At 43.7% G+C, this 20710-nt stretch overlaps 4 non-coding genes across 4 annotated transcripts; 1 reads left to right on the top strand and 3 right to left on the bottom strand.

Moving 5' to 3' along the window:
* Positions 1-4747: 4747 nt before the first annotated feature.
* On the bottom strand, positions 4748-4819 carry trnae-uuc (transfer RNA glutamic acid (anticodon UUC)). The gene has a single exon. It is a non-coding gene; the product is annotated as a tRNA-Glu (tRNA).
* Positions 4820-6347: 1528 nt separating this feature from the next.
* Positions 6348-6429, bottom strand: trnal-aag (transfer RNA leucine (anticodon AAG)). Its single transcript has one exon. It is a non-coding gene; the product is annotated as a tRNA-Leu (tRNA).
* An 8394-nt stretch (positions 6430-14823) lies between these two features.
* On the top strand, positions 14824-14918 carry trnai-uau (transfer RNA isoleucine (anticodon UAU)). Its single transcript has 2 exons — positions 14824-14861; positions 14883-14918. It is a non-coding gene; the product is annotated as a tRNA-Ile (tRNA).
* A 3980-nt stretch (positions 14919-18898) lies between these two features.
* Positions 18899-18970, bottom strand: trnae-uuc (transfer RNA glutamic acid (anticodon UUC)). Its single transcript has one exon. It is a non-coding gene; the product is annotated as a tRNA-Glu (tRNA).
* Between the last annotated feature and the right edge of the window lie 1740 nt (positions 18971-20710).

Below are 20710 nucleotides of genomic sequence, written 5' to 3' on the forward strand. Positions count from 1 at the left end.
TCAAACGGCCCTTTTTCCGTTTTTGGCAGAAGGATTTAACCATGCATCAAAATCAACACTGTGGAGGTAAAGTAGCCCAAGGAAGTTGTTTAGATTTGAAAACTATATAGATAGGATGCAAGACTGGGCGGACAAGTGGCAGATGGACTTCAACCTAGATAATTGCGTCGTGGTCCATTTTGGTAGGTCAAATGGGATGAAGGAGTACAATATAAAGGGAAAGACTCTTAGTACTGTAGAGGATCACAAGGACCTTGGGGTCCGGGCCCATAGGACTCTAAAATCGGCCCCGCAGGTGGAGGAGGTGGTTAAAAAGGCGTATGGTGTGCTGGCCTTTATCAGTCGAGGGATTGAGTTTAGGAGTCCGGGGATAATGATGCAGCTATATAAGACCCTCGTCAGACCCCACTTGGAGTACTGTGCTCAGTTCTGGTCGCCTCACTATAGGGAGGATGTGGAAAAGATTGAAAGGGTGCAGAGGAGATTTACAAGGATGTTGCCTGAATTGAGAGGCATGCCTTATGAGGATAGGCTGAGGGAGCTCGGTCTTTACTCCTTGGAGAGACGAAGGATGAGAGGAGACGTAATAGAGGTGTATAAGATGTTGAGAGGCAGAGATCGGGTGGACTCTCAGAGGCTTTTTCCCAGGGAGGAAATGGCCGCTACGAGAGGACACAGGTTTAAGGTGCTGGGGGGTAGGTACAGGGAGATGCTAGGGGTAAGCTTTTCACACAGAGGGTGGTGGGCGAGTGGAATCGGCTGCCGTCAGTGGTGGTGGAGGCGAACTCAATAGGGTCTTTTAAGAGACTCCTGGATGAGTACATGGAGCTTAATAGGATGGAGGGTTACAGGTAGGTCTAGAAGGTAGGGATGTGTTCGGCACAACTTGTGGGCCGACGGGCCTGTTTGTGCTGTAGTTTTTCTACGTTTCTATGTTTCTATATCGTCATGTGGTCTTCCTGTATCAGGTTTGGTGCAAATCGAACTGGCGTCAAATTTGCAGAAAAAAGCTTCCAGCCTGATTTAGAATGTCGCGCGTGGCTACAGCCGTGCCATCCTCTCTGGCCTGAATGGTCAGCGAACATGGTTATTAACCGAAATATTGGTGATTCGAGACCGTACAGAGACGGCACTGCCGCTGTGTTTCATTTACCCCCACCAGCTTTTATTGTTACATAGTTTTTCTTTATCATTTCGTCCATGGGCCTCAATGAAAGTATTTCTCATGTGCTTCCAGCTCTGCTGTTAACCGGTGTTATCGACATTACTGGAACAAGTGTTCATAATTGCAGGATACAGGGGAGCCAGTTCGATCTGCGACACGGAGAAATATCTTTACTCTGAGGGTAGTGAACCTGTGGAATCCTCTGCCACACGAGTCTCTGGATGAATTGTTTGTGTATCGATCCTCCAATGAGGTTTCAAAAGTGAGAAACTTATGAATGCCGATTTGGTTGCGTTTGTACAAAGAATGTAGTTTTATTCCATTTCTGACGAGAAGTTTGTAAGTAGCTCACATTTAATGCAGCAAAATGAATGGTATTCATTTTGACAGGAGGAACCAGCAGAGGCAATAAGTTGCTGGGAGTAATTGACAAGATTGTGAAAATGAGCGATTTTGTTTCTCACCGCAGTTCAAACTGGGTCAACTATTATTCCTGTTTTCAATAGGAAATAATTCCAGCTCCTCTTAATTCATGTGCTACACGCATTCAATAAATTTTCATTCCCTAACCGGGAATCGAATGCGGGTCGTAGCGGTGGGAGCGCCGAATCCTAACCATTAGACCATCAGAGAAGATAACGACGCAACGTTTAGCCTGACTTTTCCACTTCAGCATTTTTTTAAATACACAAGAAATATTTGTTGGACAAAAATCACATCCAGAAAGAACACGAGTGACTCCTTCAGCCAATGAAACACTAATTGTTGCTGTCTGGAACAAGGAATCAACAGTGAGGTCTCACAGGCTGTTCATGTGTATCTTGCAATTTCCAAAACAGACCCATCTCATCACTGCTGATCCTGTGAAACGTATGAGGTAACACACAGCAGATGTTCATCGCTTCAAACTATCTGCTTTCCACCACAGCATTGTGTAGGTTTAAAAGCACCGTTCTTTAAAAGTTTAAGACTATCGTCATTCCACTGATCATTACCGACTTTCTGTGTATTTTATATTGTGATAAAACCTGTATTTATAATATAAACAGCTGATGGTAGACATTCTCTGCTGACTTGGCAGCATCTGTGGACACATAAAAATCTAAGTCTTTCCATGCGTTAACTGTTTCTGAATTATAGCGATTATTGCGTTTGCAAAGCGGCAAAATGTTTTCGAAACAACTGACTCATTTCAAACTGTTTTTGTTAAATATTAAGGCATTACATTGTCTCACAGCCATAAGGCATTTACACTTCGCCATGTCTTGAATAATATTGTACAACTGCAGTCAGAGAGAAAGGAAAAAAATTGGGACAAATATTATTTTATTAATCTTACGTTAGATCAATGAATATGCCACATTGCTATGGTTTTCAGCCGAACTGGAATAGGAGAAAACCAGGTTCTAAATTGCAATCAGACTGCACGGTTTGATATTCTCGGCCGGTCACATTGGTCATGAACAGGGTTTCTATAGTGTGGGGATTATCATCTTCATATCATACAGGATAGGCTCCCCGATTCGAAACGGGGTTGAACATGATCGAAATTTACTGCTGGAAAGTTCCCCGATTGTAGTTCGTTGTTGAATGTGAACTGAATATGGATCAATCAAAATATTAATTTGTTCTTCACCAATTATTGGAAAAAATGCTCTCAGTGTGCAGCTGATGTCGGTTTGATGGGTTTGCCATGGGAAATGTGTGGGCTTAAGTGGGTTAAGGTGGCGACAACAGTCTCGGTCAGGCACCCTGGGCTTACATTCTCTGGATCATGTGTCAGCCATTTATGACTAAGGTAAGGAGATATTTCTTCTCTGAAAGGCTTGTGAATATTTAGAACTCTGCAGGCGACCAGAGGTGTGTGGATCCTCAGTCGATGAGGACATTGAAGGTTGAGTTGGAGTGGTTTCTGAAATCTAAGGGAATGAAGGGCTGCTGGGATAAGCTGGGAAATTGGGGTTGAGGTTGCGGATCTGCCTTGAATCAGTCGTGGAGGAGGCTCAATGGGACATGTGACCCAGTTCTACTTCATTGATTCTGTTCACTATCAATAGTAGATCCGGTATCAATGGCTTCTGATGACAGCATTGAAATCTCAGACACTGAATTCAGGATAATAGCATTAGTTAAGGCGTATGATCGAAACCCATCACTGCTGAATGTTCAATTAATTAACTTCATGGAGTATTTTTGATTTGATTTTTTATTGTCACATGCATGAGCAGACAGTGAAAAGTATTTTTCTTGCGCACTGCACACACAAAGCATATCGTTCATCGGGAGGGAAACGAAATATTGCAGAATGTACTGTTACAGTCATAGCTAGGGTGTAGAGAAAGATCACCTTAATACAAGGTAGGTCGTGCATGTTAACACGTGAATTCCATGCAGTAGAATGTATCGTTAAACATGTCAACAGGAGGTACCAGTAGACACAATGCAAATATAAATTGCTGTGGGCAATTGACGTGTTTGTGGAGCCAGTTTCCTTACATCGTTGCACCGCAGCGTTTCTGGTAATTATCACGTTCGCCGTACACACGCAAGTTTCCTGGTTCAATCCTCGGCAGAAATGTATTAAACAGGAATAGAAAATGTTGGAAAATCTCAGCAGAACTGACGGCATCTGTGGGGAAACCAACGTTTCAAATCTGGACGACCCTTCATCAGATTTCCTGATTCGACACACTGGCTCTGTTCTCTCTTCACAGATGCTGCCAGACCTGCTGAGATTTTCCAGTATTCTTTCTCTGTGTTTCAGGTTCCAGCATCAGCAGTATTTCACCTTTACAGAAACATTTCCAAATGTTTTCAATTTCAGAGTAATTCAGCTTTCAGAATTAATCACGCATTTGCCACGAATCATTAACTGCCGAGTATTTCCAACATTTTCTGATGGTAACGCCATGAATCAGCCTGTGAAAAGAACAAAACGGATGTTCGGTGATAGAAAGCAAGGGAGGATGATTAAATGAAACAAGAAGTGATGGATAAGGCAACATTTAGCTGGCGATGGTGCAGGCCAGGTGGTCAAGTCGTTCAGAGTCAATCCATTCACGTCCAAGGCCCGGAATTGATGATAAACTGTCAACTCAACAGAACATTTCACTGAGAGGTGAAAGTATCTGAAAGCAAAGAAAGAGTATATCATTTGCTGCAGAAGTTTTAATGACTATATCTGTAGCGACAGTGATCTGGAATAAAGCAATGGAGACAGTAATGATGAACAATGAGATACAAATCTCTGATATCACAGCAGAGCTGTGATCAGCTAATGTTGTTCAGCAGATTTCCCACAAGAAGCTACAGAAGACGCAGAGGTTAGGAATTATCTGTGAATGTGGTGAGCGACAGTGAAATGTAGTGGGGTAGAATGCATTATTATTCATTTTGACAGGAGGAAGCAGCAAGGGGAATGTAATGAAAAGTTGCCGGGGACAATTGACGGGATTGTGCAAATGGGTTTATTTTGTTTCTCCAGGGAGTTCAAACTGGCACAATGATCACTCCTGTTATCGATCAGGAGGTAATTTCAGCCCCTCCTCAATCATGTGCTGGTCGGCAGCTATAAAATCTACATTCCCTGACCGGGAATCGAACCCGGGCCGCGGCCGTGAAAGCCCCAAATCCTAACCACTAGACCACCAGGGAAGATACAAATTGGCATTTTAATCTGACCGATACCTTGCAGCGTTTTTCAAATACTCGAGAAAGGTTTGTCGGGAAAAAACAACCTCATGTTTAGATCGAACACGAATGACTGCTTCAGTCAACAGCCAATTACTGCAGATTCTGGAACTTAAAAGAAAAACTTAAAATGCTCGAAAATCTCAACAGGCATGACGGCATCTCTGGAGAGAGAATAGAGCCAACATTTCAAATCTGTATGGTCAGTCATCAAAGCCGAAGACAGGAAAAGAGGACAAGATTGATACTTTAAGTGTGGGATATGTTGTGTGAGGGTGGGAGACGTGGGGAAGAGTTGACAAAGTTGTGATGGAAAATAATCAAAGGGAATGTAAATGGTGGCGGTAAAAGCAAAATACTGCGGATGCTGGAATCTGAAACAAAAATAGACAATGCTGGAACATCTCAGCAGGTCTGGCAGCATCTATGGAGAGAGAACAGAGCCAACGATTCGAGTCTGGATGACCCTTCGCCAGAGGTCTGTAGATCCTCAGTTAATGAGAATATTGAAGTTTCAGGGGGAGATATTTTTGGAATCTAAGGGAATGAAGGGCCATCAGGATACGTTTGGAAATTGATGTTGATTCCTGGGATTCGTCATGATCTCCTTAAATTCCGGAGGAGACTCCATGGGACATGTGAGCCAATCCTACTCCATTAATTCCGTTCCCTGCAGCACCAGGTCTGATAGGGATCACCTCTGTTAAAAGCGTTGATGAGTGTTCTGAGGCATTGAATTCGAGGCAGCAGCATTTGTGGGGGAAAGTGATCAAATGCCGCAAATTTCAGGTGTTCAGTTGATTTGCTTTACACGTCATGAATACTTTTTCTCGAACATGTTATTACGAAACTTTAATGCAGTAGGAAGTACCATTATTCATTTTGACAGGAAAAATCAGCAGAGACAATGTAATATCAATTGCTGTGGGCAAAAGATGGGCTTCTGGAGCCAGTCTAGTTGTTTCTCCAATAAACCGAATCTGCTTGCCCTGAGGTCATCACCGTGTTTCTGTAGTTCGGTGGTTATCACAAGAGCCAGGTTAATTCTGAAAATATCTGGTTAGAACGAGGAATGATGGGAAGTGTACATGATAGGATTTGAACTTCACTTCGAAAATTCAAGTCCATCACTTTAATTCCTGGGCAGGGAATACAGTCTCACTGTTTGTAATCCTGTTATTTATATCATGATGCAAAGATGCCGGCGTTAGACTGGAGTGGGTACAGTAAGAATTCTCACCAGGTAAAAGTCCAAAAAGCTTATTTGGAATTGCGAACTTTCAGGAGCACTGCTTCTTCATCAGGCTGTTCAACTCGGCAGTCAGAAATTCAGCCTGTGTGTGCTCTCGAAAGGAGCCACTTGAACACACGCTGCTTGACCCCAACAACGTTTTAAGTTGGTAATGTCCCTGCTCGTTGTTCATGACGAAAACGACACCGCACACACTCCTGCACTCAATCTGAGCTGTTAGACCAAAACGCAAATCCATTTTGGCAGCGGTGGGATTCGAACCCACGCCTCCGCAGAGACTGGAGCCTTAATCCAGCGCCTTAGACCGCTCGGCCACGCTACCACTTCGGAATACATCGTGATCATGTTATTTAATGATAATGTTACTGAAATTCAATAAAAGCAATGAAACTTGGAAAGGCCATCAGGAAGCATGAGCCTGCTCCTTCGCTGATTCAGGTAAACCTAAACTGCGCAACAAACAGACATCACCTCATGTCAGAAACACAATGAGCTGCAGTGAAGGGTCGGCATCATTTAAACTGTCCTTAAGCTCGTCTCTTCCCAATTTCCTGCCAGAAATGACAACGGAACCTCCTGTTGAATTTGCACAGAGTCTGCACTTAAGGACCATATTATGTTTTATATGTTCATCCAGGCAATAACTCACATTTGTTTTCAGAGTTTGGATGGTGGCAATAAATCTTCAATTCCTGACCAGTAATCTAAACAGCAGCGAAAAAGTCAAACTCTAACCACCAGCTCACAGCGTGTTTTAGAATTTAATTTATCCACGCTGCTTTTGTTACTTTAATTTTCACGCCACATTCGCCACAAACAGCTTTCTCCTGCAAAATGGCGCCTTCTGTTTCAACGCCAGTGATGTGTTCAGCTAATCACAACATATAACAAACACTCCAGTGCAATTATCACTTTCGCTTCCAACGGTTCGAAACCGGACAGAAATATTTCCAAATGCTTTTCAATGAAGAGTGCGGGAAAAAGTTTCATAATTCAGTGTCAATATAAACGGTAAAATCTGACGAATTACCAGACAGATTTTACCTTGCAACAACTTCTCAATCGTTCGTACTATGCACCCTATCGCTGTCCTTCTCTTTCTGTGTTTGTTCTTGAACTGTTGTACATGTGAAACTTCCAGCTCTGATATAAACTTGCAAACCTCACTCGGCTGATTCTAGTAGATCTGCTTTCGATCAGAGAGTAAATCAGATCATTATTAATGGTTTGCTGAGAGCAAATAGTCTTCTTTTCCAAAGCGGGAATTGAAACCAGACATCACAGGGAGAGTGTTGAACACAAGCCACTGGACTACCATGGAAACCGGTGAACTGTGTTTTTCAAACTGACTTCACACATGTCCCTTTGCTCATTATTTTCCTCTCAGATCTTTTTTCACTTGTGACACGTTTCTCCTTCAAAATGTCCTGTTTGGATGGAACATAATTGCTTCCTTCAGCCAATGACAACACGGATTGAGTTCGCTGGGTCATGGAATTGACAGTGAGGTGAAATGGTCCCACAAAATGCTCAAGTTTAGAAGGATGGGGAGGGGATCTGATAGAGGTATATAACATTCTAAATGGATTGATAAAGAAAAGGTAGACCAAAAGCTTCTTCTTATGGGACAATCAAGAACAAGAACGTGTATAGTTTGAGAGCCCGTGGATTTAAAACTGAGATGAGGAAGAACTACTTCTCGCAAAGGGTGGTGCATTGATGGAACTCGCTGCCCCATGGCGCGTTGGAGTCTGAATCATTGAATGATTTCAAGAAGGGATAGAAATATTTCTGATAGAGAAAAACGCATCAAAGGGGTATAGAGAACAGGTGGGGAGGTAGATTTCAGATCAAAGAGAGGTCAACCATGATCTGATTGAATGGCGGAACAGGACCAAAGTGCTGAATTTGCCGACACCTGCTCCCAATTCCTACGTTCCTATGTTTCTTTGCGTAACGATCAACTTTCAAGCCCACCAACCTAATCACTGTGGTTCTGTTGAAATATATGCACAGTACGTCCTCTGGTTCCCCTTCACCCACAACGCACGTCAGTCGTGCAAGTAACTTTGTAATCGTCTCACCCTGTGGTATAATCATTCTGTGATTCTCTGTTTCCCTCATTCATTTTCTCCAGGCTTCCACCCGACCAGATGTTGTTATGTTTCCTCCCTGCTGGATTTCATTTGTTTTGAACTCCCAACATCTCTAAACATTCCCAATTTTAATGAAAGGTCTTGGAGGTGAATATTTATCTTTGTTTCCCTATGCACAGACGCTGTCTGACTTCCTGAGTTTTTCCAACGTTGCCACATTTCAGTGCAGATGTCTGATCCGCTTTTGGATGGCAATAGAATATATATTTAGTTGATGCACTTTGGCACCGATAGCTTGTTGGTCTAGGGGTGTTCTCACTTTGGGTGATGATAAATCCCCAAACTTGCAGGAGGCCCCGGGTTCAAATCCTGAACAAGCCCTTGTTTTGTAATGGGTAAGACGTGGATTTTGTTCGTTTCATTCCCGTGACAAGGCGGAATTGGCTCACATGGGATATGATTTGAGAACCTGAGCACACACTGCAATGCTGCTGTGAGCACGACACACTCACAGAGAATCCAGGCATTTTCAAAAGGTGACAATCCTTGCGGACATTCACTTAACCAGATTGAAACGTCTGAAAATGGGGTGACAGTTTGACTTCGGACATACTGAGACGCTGTTTCCCCACCTGTTTTGAGTATTTAGATCAAAAATGTTCAGGTGAAAGATGTAGGAGGAGTTTGCAATGTTTGAAAGGAGGTGAAGCTAAGAAGTGGAAGATGTGAATGAAGTTATTGATGATAGAGAGGAGTGCCTTCTTACCTCAAGCATTCTGTAGGTTGATTAATTGTAAACATTGTAATCAGAACAAGCTGAGACGCCAGATGGCAAAGCCATATTTGTCTCCACGCATTTTAGAATATTAAGTGCCAGTTCTGATATGTGTCCCTCGCGGTCAGTTGGTGGAGTATGAGACTCTTAATCTCAGGGTCGTGGGTTCGAGCCCCACGCTGTGTTTGCTGCTTTCGTTGGTGAAGTCTTGGCAGTGTCACCGTTCAAACGGAGTCTTTCTCTATCCCGCTTTGCTTTGTTAGTCATAAGTAAGGCTAACTTTGCAATTTATGATGAAATTCACCAACCCGCCACACTCTAGCGCCCACTCGGGTCAGTGCACCTAACCAGCACATCTTTCCGACTGTGGGAGAAAACCCATGCAGCCACGGGAAGAACGTGCATACTTCACACAGATAGTAACCCAAACAGGAATCTAACTCGGGTCCCTGTGAGGCAGCAGTGCAAACCACCGTCCCACCGTGCCGCCCCACTAATCTCACCGTCACTGCTTTCTGAATTAAAGCTATCGCTGCTTCCCGGGCAGTCGAAGAGTTTAGTCCTTAATTCAGAGAGCAAATTTCTTCTCATTTTGCGCAAGATTTAAAGCAAGATCTGGAAGATTGTGTCAGTGGGAACAATAATCATCCTCATTGTCATTCAATCACTCCAGCCTTACATCCTATCACAAGATCATAAATAGGGTTCTCGCCCTCTATTCTCCCTCACTCTGTATTTGCTCGTAAACTATTAAACCTCTAACTTCTTCCAGTTTGGATAAAACGTCAGCGACCCGAACCATTCATTCTGTTTCCCTCACCACAGACGCTGTTTGACCTGCTGTTTCCAATATTTTCTGTTTTGAGGTGGGGTTTGCAGTACCTTTAGTGTCTTTTTTCTCGTTCAATGTGGAGTAGTTTTCTTTGACTGAACTTGACCTGTTTGCATCGTCAAAGGGCTGAGGTTTTAAATAATAAGATACAAGGATGTGTCACCCTGTTTGACATGAAATGAAACATAAAGAGGATTAATCATTTCAAATGATGTTACGAATTCAGTATATATTTTGTTGGGGATCCACCTACTTGTACCATTCACTCAGTCATCTGTCCCAATTTAAACAAGAGGTGGGACGGCGAGAGTCCAAACTGCGAAGCGTTACGACATGGAAATGATAGCACTCTGACCTATAACACTCGGCCTTTCTCCCAAAACACACACACACACACTTGCTCAATAATTGCCAATCTCCAGTCGAATTGTTGTTGTTGTGTGATACCAACTGCTCCTTTCTTTCAACAGATGATTTAAAGAGCAGCGAAAGATGAAAAAAAACATTGCTGATGCAGGCATCTTTCGCCAGAGACTCAGCAATGTGCAAGTTGCAGTTGTTGCAGAGAATGACTCTCTTGGCGTCATTGCATCAGCCCCAGAGAACGATTGCTCAAGAATACAAAGCGCTGAGAGTCGGGGAAGCGACAGTGGGCTTTGTGTCCACCTAGAGGTGTAGTTCACTCTGTTCCCTGTCCCAATTTAAACAAAAGTTAGGAGGCGAGAGGCCAGAGTGTGAACCGTCACCCATTGAATCAACAGCATTCTGATGGAAGACTTTTATCCCAAAACACACACACACACCAACGCCCTCTTTCTCTCTCACACACACACACATAGACAAAGACACACAGGCACACAGACACACACACACACACGCACGTACACACTTGCTCAATAATTGCCAGACTCCAGTCGAATTGTTATTGTGTGACACCAACTGTTTCTTTTTTTCAACAGAGGAGTTAAAGAGCAGCGAAAAGATGAAAAACACTGATGTTGCAGGCACCTGGCGCCAGAGGCTCAGCAATATGCATTGTAATAGCAGTGGAACGTGCTGACAAATTGTCCTCTCGATTCGTACTTCGTGAGAAATTTAAACAAAATGCCCTTCAGCAAATCAACCATCAGCATTTGCAAATTAAAGCCGAGTTTTGAACTCGGATTGCTGGATTCAGGGTCCAGAGTGCTCACCATTACACCACCGACCGCAACACACGGCTACAGGCTGAAAATGGTCGTTCAATACCTGTGCCAATTTGAACAGCAGAGTGAAATATCAGCCCCAATGCACAATCCCATCAAAAACCCACAGCAATTCATATTTACTTTACCCTTGCTGGTTCCTCCTGAAAAAAATGAGTAAGCTATCTTCAATAAGCTATCTTCAACTGCATTAAATTTCACTGTAGCTCACCACGTTCGAGGAATGTTGGCATCGAAGTGTTATAAACCTGAGTGTGGTAAAAATTCTGAACAACATCAGCTTGTCACAGCTCTGCTTTGGTCATACTGGAAGCTAGTGTGAAAATATGAACAATTCCATATCTTAACAGACTGGAAGGAGTGGGTGACTGTGTTTAATTGGCACTATGCACATTCCTGTAATCCGTGACTGCGAGAATCAGGAAAATTACATCCTGCTGGTCTCGTGGCTAGTGTTCGGTGCTTTCGGGGTCACAGGCTGGCTTCGATGCACTAAGACTTAATGTTTTTGATAAACAAACTGTAATACTTCCTGGTCCAAAGCCGCTCTGCCAGAAACGGTGGAGTGAGGTTTGTAGTTTTGCTTCCGAGTTGGAAATGTCACATGGACAAAAGGTCAAAAAGAAACACAGATAGTGAAGGACAGAGATAGGATGGAAAGCGCTGACGATGGAGATGGTGACACTAGGTAAAATCTGGTTGATAATGGGTCAGAATTAACCGTTTGCATTGGCACAAACGTCACTCATTTCTGGATAAAAATATCGGGCTAAATGATAAGAAAACTTCTCGCTGAATGAAGCACAAAACTATTTGACTTCGACTGATTGCAAGCAGTTTTCATTCAGAAAGAAGTAACTGTGGGATTAACAAAGCGGGATGGAGAAAGTCTCAGTTTGAGCGGTGAAATTGCCGGAGGAATGGAGAGCTGGAGTTCACCCATAAAAGCAGCAAAGTATAAAATATTGGGAACCACCCAATGTTGCCCTTGTCCATCATTCCTTGTGTCAGTTAACCCATCGTGTTATGCTCTCTATCACAGACCTCCCCTTTCAATCTCTTTACTGAGTGATTCCCATTTTAAATGCCACAAGACCTCAACCGTTCAATCAATGTTTCGTGAAAAGCAAGAATAAATCTGAATCATTTGAAATTAACCCATTTCGGAATGTTTTTGCTCGGTCTTGACCCGGGGACCTGTGCGCATGTGAGGCAAACATGGTAACGACTGCACTACAGAAACTTTGCGATGGATGACTTGAAGCAGACCCGGTTTACTTGTGGAGCAACTAAACTCGTTCCACAAGCCCGTCAGTTGCTCACTTTACATTCTCTCTGCCGGTTTCTCTAATCAAAATGAATGATGACACATTCTGCTGCATTCAATTTTAATAATCACATGTTTGATCAAAGTTCGTAACGTTTCAAGTAATTTAAGTGAAAATCTGACATTGGGAGAATTTGATCACACGCCTCCACAAATGTCGCTATCCTAAATTTAGTGCCTTAAACTTCCTATCAACGACACCAACATAAGTCATTGCTGTCGGAACTAGTATTGGCAGTGAACAGAATCATTGGAGTTGGATTAGATCACATGTCCCATTGAGTCTCCTCCGCCATTACAATCAACCCGAGTTCAACAACGGCCTCATTTCAGAATCAATTCAATTAAACTTGATTCCACCCAGACAGGGAGAGAATAGGAGGAACAAAAACAGAAGAGGGAAATGGATAGTTAGACTGAGAGAGGGAAGGACTGAGGCAGATCTATCGACAGAAAGATCACTGTCATGTCGCGTCTCTTCCTGTTTCTGTCGCTGCCCCACATCCAGCTCCCTCTGGCTATCCAGCTCCCAGGGTCAATTAGCTGCTTGATAAAGACACAGACAGTTGGTGAACCCGAGCTTTAACTGGAAAGCAGGGAAAGCGAATGTATGCCACACGGCATTAAGAGGAGATGGAGTTTAGAGATGACTGTACAAAGAGACACAGATATCTCATCTTCCTGATCCAGTTACTGATTACATTACAGTTACTGATTGCAGGAATGTACACAGTGCGAATTATCCACTGTCATGCTCTCCTTCCAGCCTTGAGCACGGAGTTAAGTTTAGAAGTGTTTGTATCTTGCTACAGTAATTCAGGGTTTTGTTGAGGCCACATTTGGAATAGTGTACGCAGTTTGGATCCCCGCATTTTAGACAGAATAAAAGCAAAATCTGATGATGCTGGAATCTGAATCAAAAACTGAAAATGCTGGAAAATCTCAACAGCTTTCACGAGAAAGAATAGGTACCATTGAAAAGCTGAGGCATTATTTTTTCCTGATCCAGGAATCTAAAACACGGGAGCACAATCTCAGGATAAGGCGCTGATGATTTAGGAGTGCGATGAGGAGAATTTGCTTCACTCAAAGCCTCGTGAATCTTCGGAATTCTCGAGCCAGAGGGTTCTGATGCTCCATCCTTGAACATATTTCACTCTGGGTTAGACAGATTTATGATCTATCCAAGAATGAATGGAAGCAGGGATATGGAATTGGAACAAATGCTCAGCCAAAAGTCCATGTTTCGATTGTAATTTTTAAGTTTAATGGAATAATGGAAGCATGTATATAATTTTGTATGTAATATGTGTAAAGTCAATCGTCATTGAATAATGTTGGTAACACCAGATAACAGTACAGCCGGTCACAATTGAGAACTATTTTTATTGACGCCCACAAACTCATTGCCAACACGCAACTGTTTGCCTGTGAATGCTGATGGTGAGAAAATAGCAACATTCCGCTTCTGGGTGGTATCGAACCACCAACCTCCAACAGTTAACAGGCGACCGCGCTGACCAATTGCGCCACAGAGACTGCAGCAGCAGCTGTTAAATGTATTCTAAACTAGTGTGTCAATGACCACAATTCTATTTCTGCAAAGCCTGTTCCAGAACTGCAGCATGACCGCACTGTTTACAATTCTATACAAGTCTCTTTAGTTCCGTTGATTCCGCAGCACTGCAGTAGTGTGTTGGTTATTCCCTTTCTCCTATGAACGTGCAGGTAAAATGAATCCATGTCTCTTATCACAGGGAGGAATTCAACAGGAGGGAATGGAACTGAAAACCAGACCCCCAGCGAACCAATGCTTTCCACTCAATCATCAATAACACCATTCTCAGCTGCACCTCCTTCCAAATATTTTGATCCATTTCCCTCACGATTTGTTCCAAGAGTTAATATTGCCCTTGGTTTCTCCTAATTTTGATATCAGATTCACGTCAATATACAACACAAATGGAATTGCAAACCTGAGGGCGAACCATGGGAAACAAGTCACTGCGTAACACAAATCCCATGGTGCTCATTTCCCGATTCACAACACTCAGTTTTTCAACCAAATGGAGGAATTTATCACTGAAAAGTTTTGGAAAGTTCGTGTGAATTTTGTTTGCGAATCACTCATGTGTTGTGTAAATGCTTCTCGAAGGTTTAGTGAGCCGGACATGATCTATCTGCGTTTTGCTGAGCTTGTGTTCGGTTTATGGGGAGGTTTGAACGGAAATAGACCTTGTGTCCCAGGGATGGGCAGTAACCCGCTGATTGAAGCTGCAATCGCCGCTTTCTGCTGGCGATTGGAGACTGCGGGATAAAATCCTGCTGCTTCTCCCTGTCTCACTCACTGTGGAGCCGGGGGGGAAAAAATCAGCGATGGATTTGTTTCCCTGTCTGAAATGTGGCCTCGAATAACTGTTATTCACGGAGGTAACGCTGCGGTAACCTTTAATAATCTGACACAAACGATTCAAACGCACTGCTCCAGTGGCGCAATCGGTTAGCGCGCGGTACTTATACAGCAGTGCAGGCAGCGGGCTATGCCGAGGTTGTGAGTTCGAGCCTCACCTAGAGCAGTTGTTTTAGGTGAGACGATCGTCCAGTGGTGTGATCCCTCGACCAGCTAATATTCTTGGGACGGCCAGGGCAGCCAGTGGAGTTTGAATACAATAAATAAGATTGGAATAAAAATCCACTGATGGCCATCAAACAACATCCATTGTTGCTAAAAATCATGATTCACTCATGTCCGTCGTGGAAGGAAATCTGCAGTTGTTCGATGGTCTGGCCGACACATGACTCCAGAGCCACAGCAAAGTGGTTGCCCCTCAACTGGGGATGGGCAATAAATGCTGATCAGCGGTGCTTCTGTTCAACGAACGAAAGGAAGATCCGGAATGTGCAGGTTTGAGAGAAGCTTTCTGAACCGTCAGAGCTGGAAACGGGAGTCAGTGAAAAGTATTGCGTTTGTGTGTGTACAGATGGATGGGGAAATGTAACATGCAGTGTAAAATACTCTGTTGAGTTAATTTTCAACAATAAATTCTCACTCTGAGTTTAAACCAACGTACAGGTGCATCTGCATTCGCGCCTTTCTGCTGTCAGCGGGTGATTGGAGACTGCGGGTTAAAATCCTGCTGCTTGTCCCTGTCTCCAATGTGGAGCCGGAGAAGAGAGAATCATTGTTGGGTTTGTTTCCCCATCTGAAACGTGGCTTCGCCTTTAATAATCACAAACAAATCAAAAGCAATCAGCCGGACTGTGCAGGTTTGAGGGAAGCTTTCTGACCATTCAGAGTTGGAAAGGAGAGTCTGCGAAAAATGTTCTGTCGGGTTTGAAGCGGAACTGTGAAGGGGAAGGGGAAGTGTAACACAGTATAAAATACAGTATTCAGTTAATATCCAGCAATAAACGTGAATTATTGCTCATTTCCTCACTCTGAGGTTAAAAGTATAATTCCGCCCGCTTTCCAACAGGGAATCTTTGGTTCGGTGAATGTGTAATCACTACATGACAGAAACGATGCGTTCCCTCCACCCTGGGAGCCTTGGATGAAACTGTACCAGAGGTCATCATTGCAGATGTCGGAGCAGCTTTCCCGAAGTTCAACCCACGGAAAGCGACTGGCCCGGATGGGGTACCCAGATGTGAACTCAGATCCTGCGTGGATCAGCAGGCGTGGGTATTCGCAGACATCTTCAACCTCTCTTTACTTCTGCTTCAAGAAGACAACCATCATCCCAGTACCAAAGAAAATCCAAGCAGCGTGCCTGAATGAATACCGTCTGGTGGCTCTGACATCCATCATTATAAAGTGCTTCGAAAGGCGAGTCATAGCACGAATCAATTCCAGCCTCCAGGACTGCCTGGATCCACTACAGTTCGTCTACCGCCGCAACAGGTCCACAGCAGGCACCATCTCCCTGGCCCTGCACTCAACCCTGGCACACCTAGATAACAAAGATGCCTATGTCAGACTCCTATTTATTGACGACAGCTCAGCCTTATTCCGACGAAACTCATCTCCAAACTCCATGGCCTGGACCTCGGCTACTCCCTCTGCGACTGGATCCTCAACTTCCTAACCCACAGCACACAATCAGTAAGGAAAGGCAACAGCACCTCCTCCACGGTCATCCCCAACACCGGTGCCCAACAAAGTTGTGTTCTCAGCCCCCTACTACAGTCCTGATATACCCATGACTGTGTGGCCAAATTCCCCTCCAATTCGATTTTCAAGTTTGCTGGCGACACCACCGCAGTGGGTCTGATATCAGATAATGAGGAGACAGAGTACAAGAATGAGATAGAGAATCTGATGAAATTGGCGCGGCGACAATAATCTCTCCCTCAATGTCAACAAAACGAACGAGATTGTCATCGACCTCAGGAAGCGGAGAGGAGAAATTGCCCCTGTCTACGTCAACAGCGACGAAGTAGAAAGGGTCGAGAGCTTCAAGTTTTTAGTTCTCCAGATCACCAACAACCTGTCCTGGTCCCCCCATGCTGACACTATAGTGAAGAAAGCCAACCAACGCCTCTACTTTCTCAGAAGACTAAGGAAATTTGGCATCTCAGCTACGACTCTCACCTACGTTTGCAGATGCACCATAGAAAGCATTCTTTCTGGTTGTATCACATTTTGGTATGGCTCCTGCTCTGCCCTGGACCGCAAGGAACTACAAAGGGTCGTGAACGGAGCTCAGATCATCACGCAAACTTGCCTCCCATCCATTGGCTCTTCCCGCTGCCTCGGCAAAGCAGCCAGCATAATTAAGAACCCACGCAAGATTCTAAATTGCAATCAGACTGCACGGTTTGATATCCTAGGCCGGTCACATTGGTCATGAGCAGAGTTTCTATAGTGTGAGGCTTATCATATAGGATAGACTGTCCGATTCGAAACAGGGTCGAACATGATCGAAATTTACTGCTTGAAAGTTCCCAGATTGTATTCCGTTGTTGAATATGAACTGAATATGGATCCAACAAAATATTATTTTTTCCAATTATTGGAAAGAAAATGTGCTCAGTAAAATCGCCACCGTCATATTTCTGCTTTCACTCTCTCACTCACGGTGCAGTTGATGTCGGTCAGATGGATGAGCCATGGTAAATGTGTGAGGATAAGTGGGTTAGAATGGCGACAAGTGTCTCGGTCAGGCACTCTGGACCTACATTCTCTGGGTCAGGTGCCAGCCATTTATGACTGAGGTAAGGAGACATTTCTTCTCCCAAACGCTTGTGTATCTTTAGAATTGTGCAGCTGCCCAGAGGTACGTGGATCCTCAGTCGCTGAGGATATTGAAGGTTGAGTTGGAGTGATTTTGGAATCTAAGGGAATGAAGACCTATTGGGATAAGCTGGGAAATTGGGGTTGAGGTTGAGGATCTGCCTTTTTTCTGTCGTGGAGGAGGCTCAATGGGACATGTAATCCAGTTTTCTTTCATTGGTTCTGTTCACTGTCAATATCAGATCCGGTACCAATGGATTCTGCTGATAGCATTCAAGTCTCAGGTCCTGAATTCAAGGCAGTCGCGTTAGTTAAAGCGCGTGATCGAAGCCCATCACAGCTAAATGTTCAATTAATTAACTTCCTGGAGTAACTTTGATTTGATTTATTATTGTCACATGCATTAGCATAGAGCGGAAAGTATGTTTCTTGCGCGCTACACAGCCAAAGCATATCATTCATCGAGAAGGAAACGGGAGAGTGCAGAACGTACTGTTACAGTCATAGTTTGGGTGTAGAGAAAGATCAATTTAATGCAAGGTAGGTCGTGCATGTTATCACACGAATTCTACGCAGTAGATTGTATCGTTTAACATTTTAACAGGAGGTACCAGCAGACAGAATGCAAATATAAATTGCTGTAGGTAATTGACGTGTTTGTGGAGCCAGTTTCCTTACATCATTGCATCGCAGCGTTTCTGTAGTGTGGTACTTATCACGGTCGCCGTACACATGCAAATTTCCTGGTTCAATCCTGAGCAGAAACTTATTAAACAGGAATAGAAAATGGTGGAAAATCTCAGCAGGATTGACAACCTCTGTGAGGAAACAAACGTTTCAAATCTGGATGACCCTTCATCAGATTTCCTGATTCGACACATTGGCTCTGTTCTCTCTTCACAGATGCTGCCAGACCTGCTGAGATTTTCAAGTATTTTTTTTTGTGTTTCAGGTTCCAGCATGAGAAGTATTTCACCTTTACAGAAACATTTCCAAATGTTTTCAATTTCAGAGTAATTCAGCTTTCAGAAATAATCACGCATTTGCCACGAAACATTAACTGACCTGCCGAGTATTTCCAACATTTTCTGATGGTAACGCCACGAATCAACCTGTGAAAAGAACAAAACGGATGTTCTGTGATATAAAGCAAGGGAGGATGTAAACATAAATTGCCGGGGACAATTGACGGGATTGTGCAAATGGGTTTATTTTGTTTCTCCAGGGAGCTCAAACTGGCACAATGATCACTCCTGTTATCGATCAGGAAGTAATTTCAGCCCCTCCTAAATCATGTGCTGGTCGGCAGCTATAAAATCAACGTTCCCTGACCGGTAATCGAACCCGGGACGCGGCGATGAAAGCGCCAAATCCTAACCACTAGACCACCAGGGAAGATGGGAGCAACTGCTTTCATCTGATCAATACATTGTAGCGTTTTTCAAATACTCAAGAAAGGATTGTCGGGAAAAAAAACCCTCATGTTCAGATAGAACACCAATGATTCCTTCAGCCAACAGCAAATTACTGCAGATGCTGGAATTTAAAAGAAAAACTTAAAATGCTGTAAAATCTCAGCAGGCATGACGGCATCTCTGGAGAGAGAATAGAGCCAACATTTCAAATCTGTATGGTCAGTCATCAAAGATGAAGACAATAAAGGAGGACGAGATTTACACTTTAAGTGTGGGTGATACGGGGGGGGGGGGGGGGGGTGAGGGTGGGAGCCGTGCGTAAGAGTTGACAAAGTTGTGATAGACAAAAAAAAACGGAATGTAAATGGTGGCGGGAAAAGCAAAATACTGCGGATGCTGGAGCATCTCAACAGGTCTTCTGACTCCGCAGTCAGAAATTCAGCCTGTGTGTGCTCTCGAAAGGAGCCACTTGCACACACGCTGCTTTACCCCAGCAACTTTTTCAGTTGGTCATGTGTCTGCTCGTTGTTCCTGACAAAAACGACACAGCACACACTCCTGTATTCAAACTGAGCTGTCAGGCCAAATCCATGCTAGCAGCAGTGGGATTCGAACCCACGCCTCCGTAGAGATTGGAGCCTTAATCCAGCACCTTAGACCGCTCGGCCGCGCTACCACATTGCAACGCATCGCGATCATGCTATTTAATGATAATGTTACCGAAATTCATTAAACGCAATGGACCTTGGAAAGGCCATCAGGAGGAAGGAGCCTGCTCCTTCTCTGATTCAGGTAAGTCTGAACTGCGAAACAAACAGAAATCATCTCACGTCAGAGACACAATGAGCTGCAGTGAAGGGCCGGCATCATTTAAACTGTCCATCAGCTCGTCTCTTCCCAATTTCCTGCCAGAAATGACAACGGAACCTCCTGTTGAATTTGCACAGAGTCTGCACTTAAGGATCATATTATGTTTTATATGTTCATCCAGGCAATAACTCACCTTTGTTTTCAGAGTTTGGATGGTGGCAATAAATCTTCAATTCCTGACCAGTAATCTAAACAGCAGCGAAAAAGTCAAACTCTAACCACCAGCTCACAGCGTGTTTTAGAATTTAAATTATCCAGGCTGCTTTTGTTTTCACGCCAGACCAGTTTCGCCACAAACAGCTTTCTCCTGCAAAATGGCAACTTGTGGTTCAACACCAGTGATGTGCTCAGCCAATGATAACATACAACGGACACTCCACTGCATTTATCACTTTTGCTTCCGACTGTTCGGAACCGGACAGAAATATTTCCAAATGCTTTTCAATGCAGGGTGAGGGAACAGTTTCATAATTCAGTGTCACTGTAAACAGTAAAATCTGACCCATTACCAGACAGATTTTACCTTGCAAAAACGTCTCAACCGTTCGTAGTTTGCTGCCTTACACTTTCCTTCTCTTTCTGTATTTATTCTTGAAGTGTTGCACATGTGAAATTTCCAGCTCTGATATAAACTTGCAAACCTCACTCGGCTGATTCTAGTAGACCTGTATTCGATCGGAGAGTAAATCAGATCATTATTGATGGTTTGCTGAGAGCAAATAGTCTTATTTTCCTCAGCGGGAATTGAAACAAGTTATCCCATGGGGAGTGTTGAACACAAACACTGAACTACCAGGGAAACTAGTGAACTGTGTTTTTTAAACTGACTTAACTTATGTCCCTTGCTTAT

The sequence above is a fragment of the Mustelus asterias genome, unplaced genomic scaffold (genome assembly GCF_964213995.1).
Source record: "Mustelus asterias unplaced genomic scaffold, sMusAst1.hap1.1 HAP1_SCAFFOLD_199, whole genome shotgun sequence".
NCBI classification, from domain to species: domain Eukaryota; kingdom Metazoa; phylum Chordata; class Chondrichthyes; order Carcharhiniformes; family Triakidae; genus Mustelus; species Mustelus asterias.